This window comes from Penaeus japonicus, unplaced genomic scaffold (genome assembly GCF_977035675.1).
Source record: "Penaeus japonicus unplaced genomic scaffold, GWHDUDI00000001_assembly GWHDUDI00000017, whole genome shotgun sequence".
Classification (NCBI taxonomy): Eukaryota; Metazoa; Arthropoda; class Malacostraca; order Decapoda; family Penaeidae; genus Penaeus; species Penaeus japonicus.
In genome coordinates this window covers 11,691,769-11,699,268 of record NW_028234419.1, presented here as the reverse complement: position 1 = coordinate 11,699,268, position 7,500 = coordinate 11,691,769, and the positions used below count along the sequence as shown (strand labels likewise).

The 7,500-nt window shown below is 47.0% G+C and overlaps 1 protein-coding gene across 15 annotated transcripts in view; it reads right to left on the bottom strand.

Annotated features, from left to right (window-relative positions):
* The window catches only part of LOC122247731 (zinc finger protein datilografo), a 590,387-nt gene that overhangs the window by 157,473 nt on the left and 425,414 nt on the right, over nt 1-7,500 (bottom strand). The window contains exon 1 of one of the 15 annotated variants that reach the window (XM_043007274.2): nt 2,798-3,012. The exons of the other annotated variants lie outside the window; for them this stretch is intronic. The gene's annotated coding sequence lies outside the window, so the exon portion shown is untranslated. Of the gene's footprint in view, nt 1-2,797; nt 3,013-7,500 lie in introns of those variants that run through there. 15 annotated transcript variants of the gene reach the window in all.

Sequence of the window (7,500 nt, the reverse complement as noted above, 5' to 3'; positions counted from 1 at the left end):
ATACGCACCGCGATGGCTATGAAAAGAAAATATATCACACGTAGAATCCATATCAATAAAAATAAATATCACTATTAATAAGAGCCGAAAGCTAAACGATTACCCTCACGGTGTCCTTATTTTGCTATTATTCTCTCCACTCCCCCTTCCCCCTTTTCCCCTATTTTGTGCAACACCCTATTTCTTCTCTAAATTGAGTGTGTATTTCTCTATTTATCTATTTTTTTTCTATTTGTATTTTTTTTTCACTCGTTTCTTGTACACTAATATCGCGACTGAGATAACTTGGTTTGATAATTCATATTCAATATCGTATGGGATTTTCGTCGCTCAAAAGGAAGAATAAAGAGAGGGAGGAGAAGATGGAGGAGAGGATGGAGATGGAGAAGAAGGAGAAAGAGAAGGAGGTGGAGAAGGAGAGGAAGGAGAAGAAGAGGAAGGAAAAGGAGAAGAAGGAGAATGAGATGAGAATAAGAATGAGAAGCTGATGGAGAAGGAGAAGAAGAAAAGAAACGAGAGAAGAAAGAGAGACAGAAGGGTAGAATTAAAAAAGAAGGAGAAAAACATAGAGAAAAATAATTAGAAGATGAAGAAAAATAATTACAAGGAAAGAAAAAAAGAAAGAAAAAGGACAAAGAAGAAGAAGAAGAAGAAACAGAGGAAGAAACACAATAATAACGACAACAATATGATAAATAAAAAAGAATAAGAATCACCACAAGATAAATACAAACACACAAACAAGAGTCGAGAGAGTTTTCGAAATGGTCTACCCGCGAGAAACTTATGACGTCATCACACGCGAGGACGGCAGAGATGTCGGCGAAGGCTTGTGTGACAAACGACCTGGAGTGACAGTGGAAGTCGGCTCAGCGTGGAGAAGTTATCGTACGGAGAGGAAAGAGGAAAGGAAGTGTGTTTCAACATATTATCATTGCGTGTTGGTCGCATTGGTTCTAGCGTGGGAGGGTGTATTGCTGATGGTTATTTTACATGGGATTGGTTCTTGTTCTTGTAAAGGTTGGGGTACTCTGATCTTGCATATTGCTAGAACGAGTGAGAATGCACGCGATTGCGTAACTATACTTCCGCTGCAGTGCTAAAACTCGCCGCAGTTGCACAGACTCGAGATATTTTTTTTTTTTTTTTTAATTATCATCACGCAATAACAACACGGAATCCATACACTCTCGACAGTATCACAATAATTAAGCCCCATAATTAAGGTAACTCACAAAACCTGCCTGAGCAACTCCGCTTGGACACCCGCCTTTATTAAAGACGCGGGTTACAAGCTTTCCCATCCTCTTTCTCCTCCTTGAACTTCCCCCCCCCCCACTCACCCCCAACCCTAACCCCTCACCCCTCACCCCTCACTCTCCCACTCCCCATTCTGAAAGTTCTGCCTCCTCCTCCTCCTCCTCCTCCTGCTCCTCCTCCTCCTTCCTCCCCACCCTCACCCCCCTTTCACCTCCTAACCCCACCCCCACCCCCGTCACCCTCTCCCCTTCCGTGCAACAGGGTAACCCTCCAAATTCAGGCTGCAACCAAAGGTTTCAGTTACAGCCCCGGACCTTCGCAGTGTCGAGTTGTGAGCCTGCGGTTACTGTGTGTTGAGGGCTGGTGAGCGATCCGCACCGTTACAATGCACGGACACCAGCCAGGGAAGCTACCACAGCTCTAAGATCCCTCGGGAAGCTCTCGTATGCAAGCAAGCATTCAGCAGAGACTGTGATATGAATATCCTAACACACGAAGGCAGGGATGAATTTTGTAACGATTATATATGCGTTCGGTGCTTGGCTTGGAGGAATGGGAGGAGGGGGATGGGGGAATGGGGGGGGGGGGGGGTCAAGCGACCATGCTTGTAATGGGGAAAAGTGAAATTTCCTCCGCATGTAAAAAGAGGGGTGGGGGTGGGGGTGGGGGGCTGCAAGGGCTGTTAGCTAAGTATATATGTATACAGACAGAGAAAAAAACATGATGGAATAGAGATAGATAAATAGATAGATAGAAATATAGACTGATAGATGTACAGAGTATAAATAGATAGATAGAAAGACAGAGACAGGCAAAGAGAGATAGATAGATAGATAGATAGATAGATAGAGAGAGAGAGAGAGAGATAGAGAGAGAGAGATAGAGATAGATAGAGAGAGAGAGAGTGCGTGCACCTGCTTGTGCGCGCACGCATGTGAATAAGCCCGGCTGAGTGTGTCCCCGTGACTGGAGGCAGGTGGAGTGTGTGGTAAGGTGGGCAGACAGAAACAAATGAGGAACGCATGCTGCGGAACATCCATTGACGTGCCGGGAAAAACAACTTGGTTGGTTCCTTTCAAACAGCGGTATTCCGATGACTTCCCTGCAGCCGGCAATGCGTCAGGAAAGATATAAAAATGATTCCTTGATGCATTTTCCTCTATGTTTTTTTTCCTCCTAAGTCAATACACGTATATAAATTTTCAGTAGCGTTTTCAAGAAGATATCAGTTTAAAACCTTTTCTTTTTTTTGGTAAAATTAAGGTTAATGTATAATCAGAATACACCACAAACTAAATCTCTTTTCGAGTGATTGAACTTGAACAAGCAGTTTGCACTGTCATCTTCCTGAAAGCATAAACGTCACTAGTAAAAAAGGAAAAAAGAAAACTTTGCGAGAACGAAAAGACAGCAGCGACGCAAACGTTGTTCCATGAGGGTAAAGTTCGTGCGGTTGTCACAGGTTCGTGTGCTTGAACCTGCCTCGGTAGGTTGAGCGCTTTTCACTGGCTTCAAAAGCTCCTCTTTGAACACTCACCAAGGACCGATTTTACAGTTCGTTTTTATCACTATTACAACGCAACACTGGTTTTCTGCGGTAGCACTAGTGCGCGTAGGCGTGGGGGTCGGGCGCGGTACCTCAGGGTGTGAAGGTACAAGAAGAATAACACTTTTCCGTGTGCTGCGGCCCCACCTTCCCGCCAGACTGCCGCTTCACGTAAAAACCGCCCCATTTTGACGCGGGTGCAGCAGGCGGCCCACGAGGGGGCGTGGGCGAGCCGGAGGTGAGGGCGGTGCGCGGGCGGGGTCGTACCCACTGGGCATGCCCAAGCTGCCTGCCGCACCCTCTTGCCCTGGGTGGGAGGGCCGGGTACGCAGGGGTGGGCGGCGCCTGGGGGAGAGGAGGATCTAGGCCGGATAGGTGGGTCAGCCATAAAGAGCGGCGGCGGGCGTGTGCGTCGCCACCGGCACCCCTGGTTGGCCACGGGGCCATAAAGTGCCCATAAAGCCACGCGAGGCATAGCAGGTTCAGCCTGACCCTTGCCACGGTGCCCCAGTCCTTCTGCCTCCGCCGTGAGCTCACCTCCTCCTCCTCCTGCTCCTGCTCCTGCTGCTCGCCCCGGCCGCCGTCCCACGCCAACACCCCGCCACCTGCGCGTCCTCGCACCTGAGTACTCCTATTAAGACATACAGTACATGACGGGCCGGGCTGCAGGGTCCGTCACGCTGAAGGGCACTCTCGAGGGATTATAGGACTGCTTAATTAGGTCCGCGGGTGAGACAATGTCATGCCTTCTTGCCAGTCACTCCGGCTATCCTTCAGTGGGCGCTGTTGCAACGTCATGACAGCCCTGCAACCTCGCTGTCAGGATTTCGCCGCATTCAAAAGCAATACAAACTCATGCGTCGTAATTTATTCGATCTTTGAGGAAATGAGGCAGTCGGTAGGTGGGGGGGGGGAGGCTACAACGGGCGACAGGTGGAGAAAGATAGATAGATGGATAGATATATAAATAGATAGATAAATAAAAAGGGAGAAGGAAATATATATAGAGATAGATATAGAGAGAGAAGGGAGAGGGAGATAGATAGACAGACAGATAGATAGGTAGATAAATAGAGAGAAAGAGAGAGAGAGAGAGAGAGAGAGAGAGAGAGAGAGAGAGAGAGAGAGAGAGAGAGAGAGAGAGAGAGAGAGAGAGATAAACAGTTAGGTATTTAGATAAATGAAAATATAAAGAGACAGGATAATAGACATCTATATAGATAAGTAATAAATATATAAAGAGATAAAAAGACAAAGAAAATGATGGAGTGCTGAACAGGTAGGTATACAGATGAATAGATATATAGGAAGAGATAGATAGATGGATAGAAAGATATATAGATAAACAAACAGATAGATAGACACACAGAGAACGGACCGCGTCAATGGGCCGCCGTGATAGACCTGTCACTCCGTACCCACCTTATACCTTTGGCCCTACCCCCCCCCCCCACCCCTCCATCCCCCATCCCCGCAGACCCCACCCAATCCTCCACGCTATCTCCCACCTAATCCTACCCCCCACCCCATCCCACCCACCGCCGCCCCCCACCCACCCACCCACCCACCGCCCATGAATACAGCTGCAGTGGACGCACGAGAAAGCACCAAGTATCGGCAAGATTCTAAGAAAGCGGGAAGGTCCGGCTCGCTATCTCTCTCTCTCTCTCTCTCTCTCTCTCTCTCTCTCTCTCTCTCTCTCTCTCTCTCTCTCTCTCTCTCTCTCTTTCGCTGAGCCGACAAAAGGCGCGAGAAAGCGATTCCGTAATACAAAATACCCGTATTTGTCTCGCGCTGCAATTTCACTTCTTAGAAACGAGATTTTTTTTTTTTTTTTTGGGGGGGGGAGGGGTTTTGTTATTCGATTTTGTAAAAGGAGAATGAGATCGGTTAGCGCTCGTTCTGATAGGCACTTTAGAGGAGTATCTGATGGGTCGCGGCGTCGTAAACTTATTGATTTATTAATCCAATACATCTAATTACCGCGAGCTGTGAAGGGGTACACGTGAGTCTATATATATACATATATGTATAAAAAAACAAACGTTCAAGATGCAAACGTTAGATCTTTTTATCACGTTCACATTTTCTGACACGCTTCTAGCTTTTCGAATAGGTTAGGACACTGGACACTAAATACACTTTTTGTTTCCTCTCGGTAAAGATGGCCTTCCTTGTAAGGCACTCCGTGTACACGTGTGCCACGCAGCTCATCTCACACCTTCAACCACACAGAAGAAGAAAATCACTTCACTGTCCACAGCTATATATCGCATCCAATCTGGCCCAGCGCGTCCTCCTCCATCGCCGAGCAAGAGAAGTTGAGAGAACGCGCGTTCCGTCGCGCCGGATCTCACATCACAATCTCCGTCAAAAATGCGCGTCGCCAACCAGGGGAGAACTTTTGCACTGGTGGGGGCGCCCGGAGCCCGAGGATGGTGCCTGGCCGCTGGCGCCGCACGTTGCCAGGTTCTGCCATGCAGCAGTCCTCGGCCCTCGCCTCCTCCTCCTCCTCCTCCTCCTCCGCCTCCTCCTCCGCCTCCTCCACCACGCCTGCCGCCATCAGCTTTCCTCCACAAGCCTTTGGGGATCCTGCTCGCCACTCCACCGTTATCCCACCACTTGGGCCCTGATGCACTAGAATGTCTACGCGGGATCATTCGTTACAAGTCATTATTCACACGTTATTAGCAGATGCGAAGAAAATCGAAGAGTTGCCATTAGTTAGTTCATCACAATCGCTATCTTAACAATGTAAAAAAAAAAAAAAAAAAAAAAAAAAATAGTGATAATATTGTACAAGGATCCGTTTTTCGACGAATTTCCCTATCGCCACCGTATGTCTTCGTCTTCTACATAAAAAAATCTTGCAGAGTGATACCAATAGCACACACACACAAAAAAAGTATATAACACGGGAAAAAAAGAGAGACGTTATCATATCCTGGCAAGCTTCTCGGAAAGCTACTTGTCTCCCCGAACCGTGAAAGCCGGCAACTGCAAACCGAATGTAAAAGTTCCCGCCAAAAACAGGTGGAGGTCTCTCGCCGCTCACGCAATGAACCGCGTTGTGGTAGGTAAGACGGCAACCCGGCACGGACAGGTGGGGCGGCGCTTACGTGTCGCACAGGTAGGTTTCCACCAATGGCCGTCTGGCGTGGGAGGAGCTCGTACCCTTCGGTTTCCTTGCGTGATGATTAAGACACTAGCTGATAATGAGGCACTCGGAAGACACTATCTAAGCCTTCGTATCGGAGTAAGGGGTTTTGATACCTCTTTCTACTTACTACCTGCTGCCCATTTATGCAGATGGCGCATCCTGCCATGAAGCACAAGGGAGGATGCACCACCCTGAGCAACAGGTGGGTCACGCAAAGACTCTTTCTTGGGTACGAGATGGGTCGCCTCCGGGCATGGCGAAGGAATGATTATCGCCATCGGAACATATGCCTTTTCCTCTCTTAGCGAAAGAGGTGAAAAAAAGAGGTGAAAAAGGAATCCATTATCAGACCGCATTCACACCAGACCGAACTCAGAAATATATCTTTAGTTTTGCTTGTTTTAAATACTCTCTACAATAACAAACGATTAAGAAAAGAAAAGAAAAAAAAACGGAGAAAATAAGTCCAAAGAACGAAAGAAAGGATGAAAAAAGAAGAAGAAGAAGAAAAAAAAAAAAATACTGAAGTTGAGCGTCGATCCCTGAGTATCGTAGCAAAAAGAAAGTTATCGTGCCTCTGGCCACCCAAAGGTAGCCCACAGCTCCGCAACTTTACGGCGATGATGATGGTAATGCCCATCATCATGACGACCTCGGTGCCATGCATACTAATTACCAACACGGTTTCCCACGCCCATCCTGCCCACAATCCACAGGGGGCGCTATTACAGAGGGTGATAACTAGCGGGGCGGGGTAAGGGGGGGGGGAGGGACTAATGGTGAAGAGGATAGTTATGATCACACGAAAAGGGAGAATAGTGATGAGATAAGACGAAGGATGATGAAGAGGGGGATGATAAGAAACGGAGGTTTGTGATGATGCTACGAGAGAGAGAATGCTGATAAGAACAAAAGAGAGAATACATTAAAAAGAATATGATGGTGACGAGGTAAAAGATGATGATGATTATCACACGAAAGAGTTGATGTTGATAAGATAGTGATAGTGATGAGGATAGTGATGATAGCAGGAGAGGGAGAATAGGGAGAGGGCTAATATCAGGTTAAAGGATTTAGATGAGGTAATGCGAAAAAAAATAAATAAAATATCAAGGAGCCACACTTAAGAATGCTGACGAAGAGAAAAATAATGCTCTTAATACCTCTTAAAATGGGATACTGATACAAAATAAGTTAGCATTAGTAACGGGACGATAGAAATGCAAGGCACGAATAACAAGGGAGCTTAATACACAGGTAATTTTTCACGTGTGGAAAAACGTATAACGGTGTTAAGTACAAAGGTAAAACAAGAGAGGGTATGACAATAGCGAAAGACACAGAGAGACAGAGACAGAGAGAGGCAGAGAAAGAAAGAGAAAGAGAGAAAGAGAGAGAGAGAGAGAGAGAGAGAGAGAGAGAGAGAGAGAGAGAGAGAGAGAGAGAGAGAGAGAGAGAGAGAGAGAGAGAGAGGAGAGAGAGAGAGAGAGAGACGAGAGAGAGAGAGAGAGAGAGAGAGAGAGAGAGAGAGAGA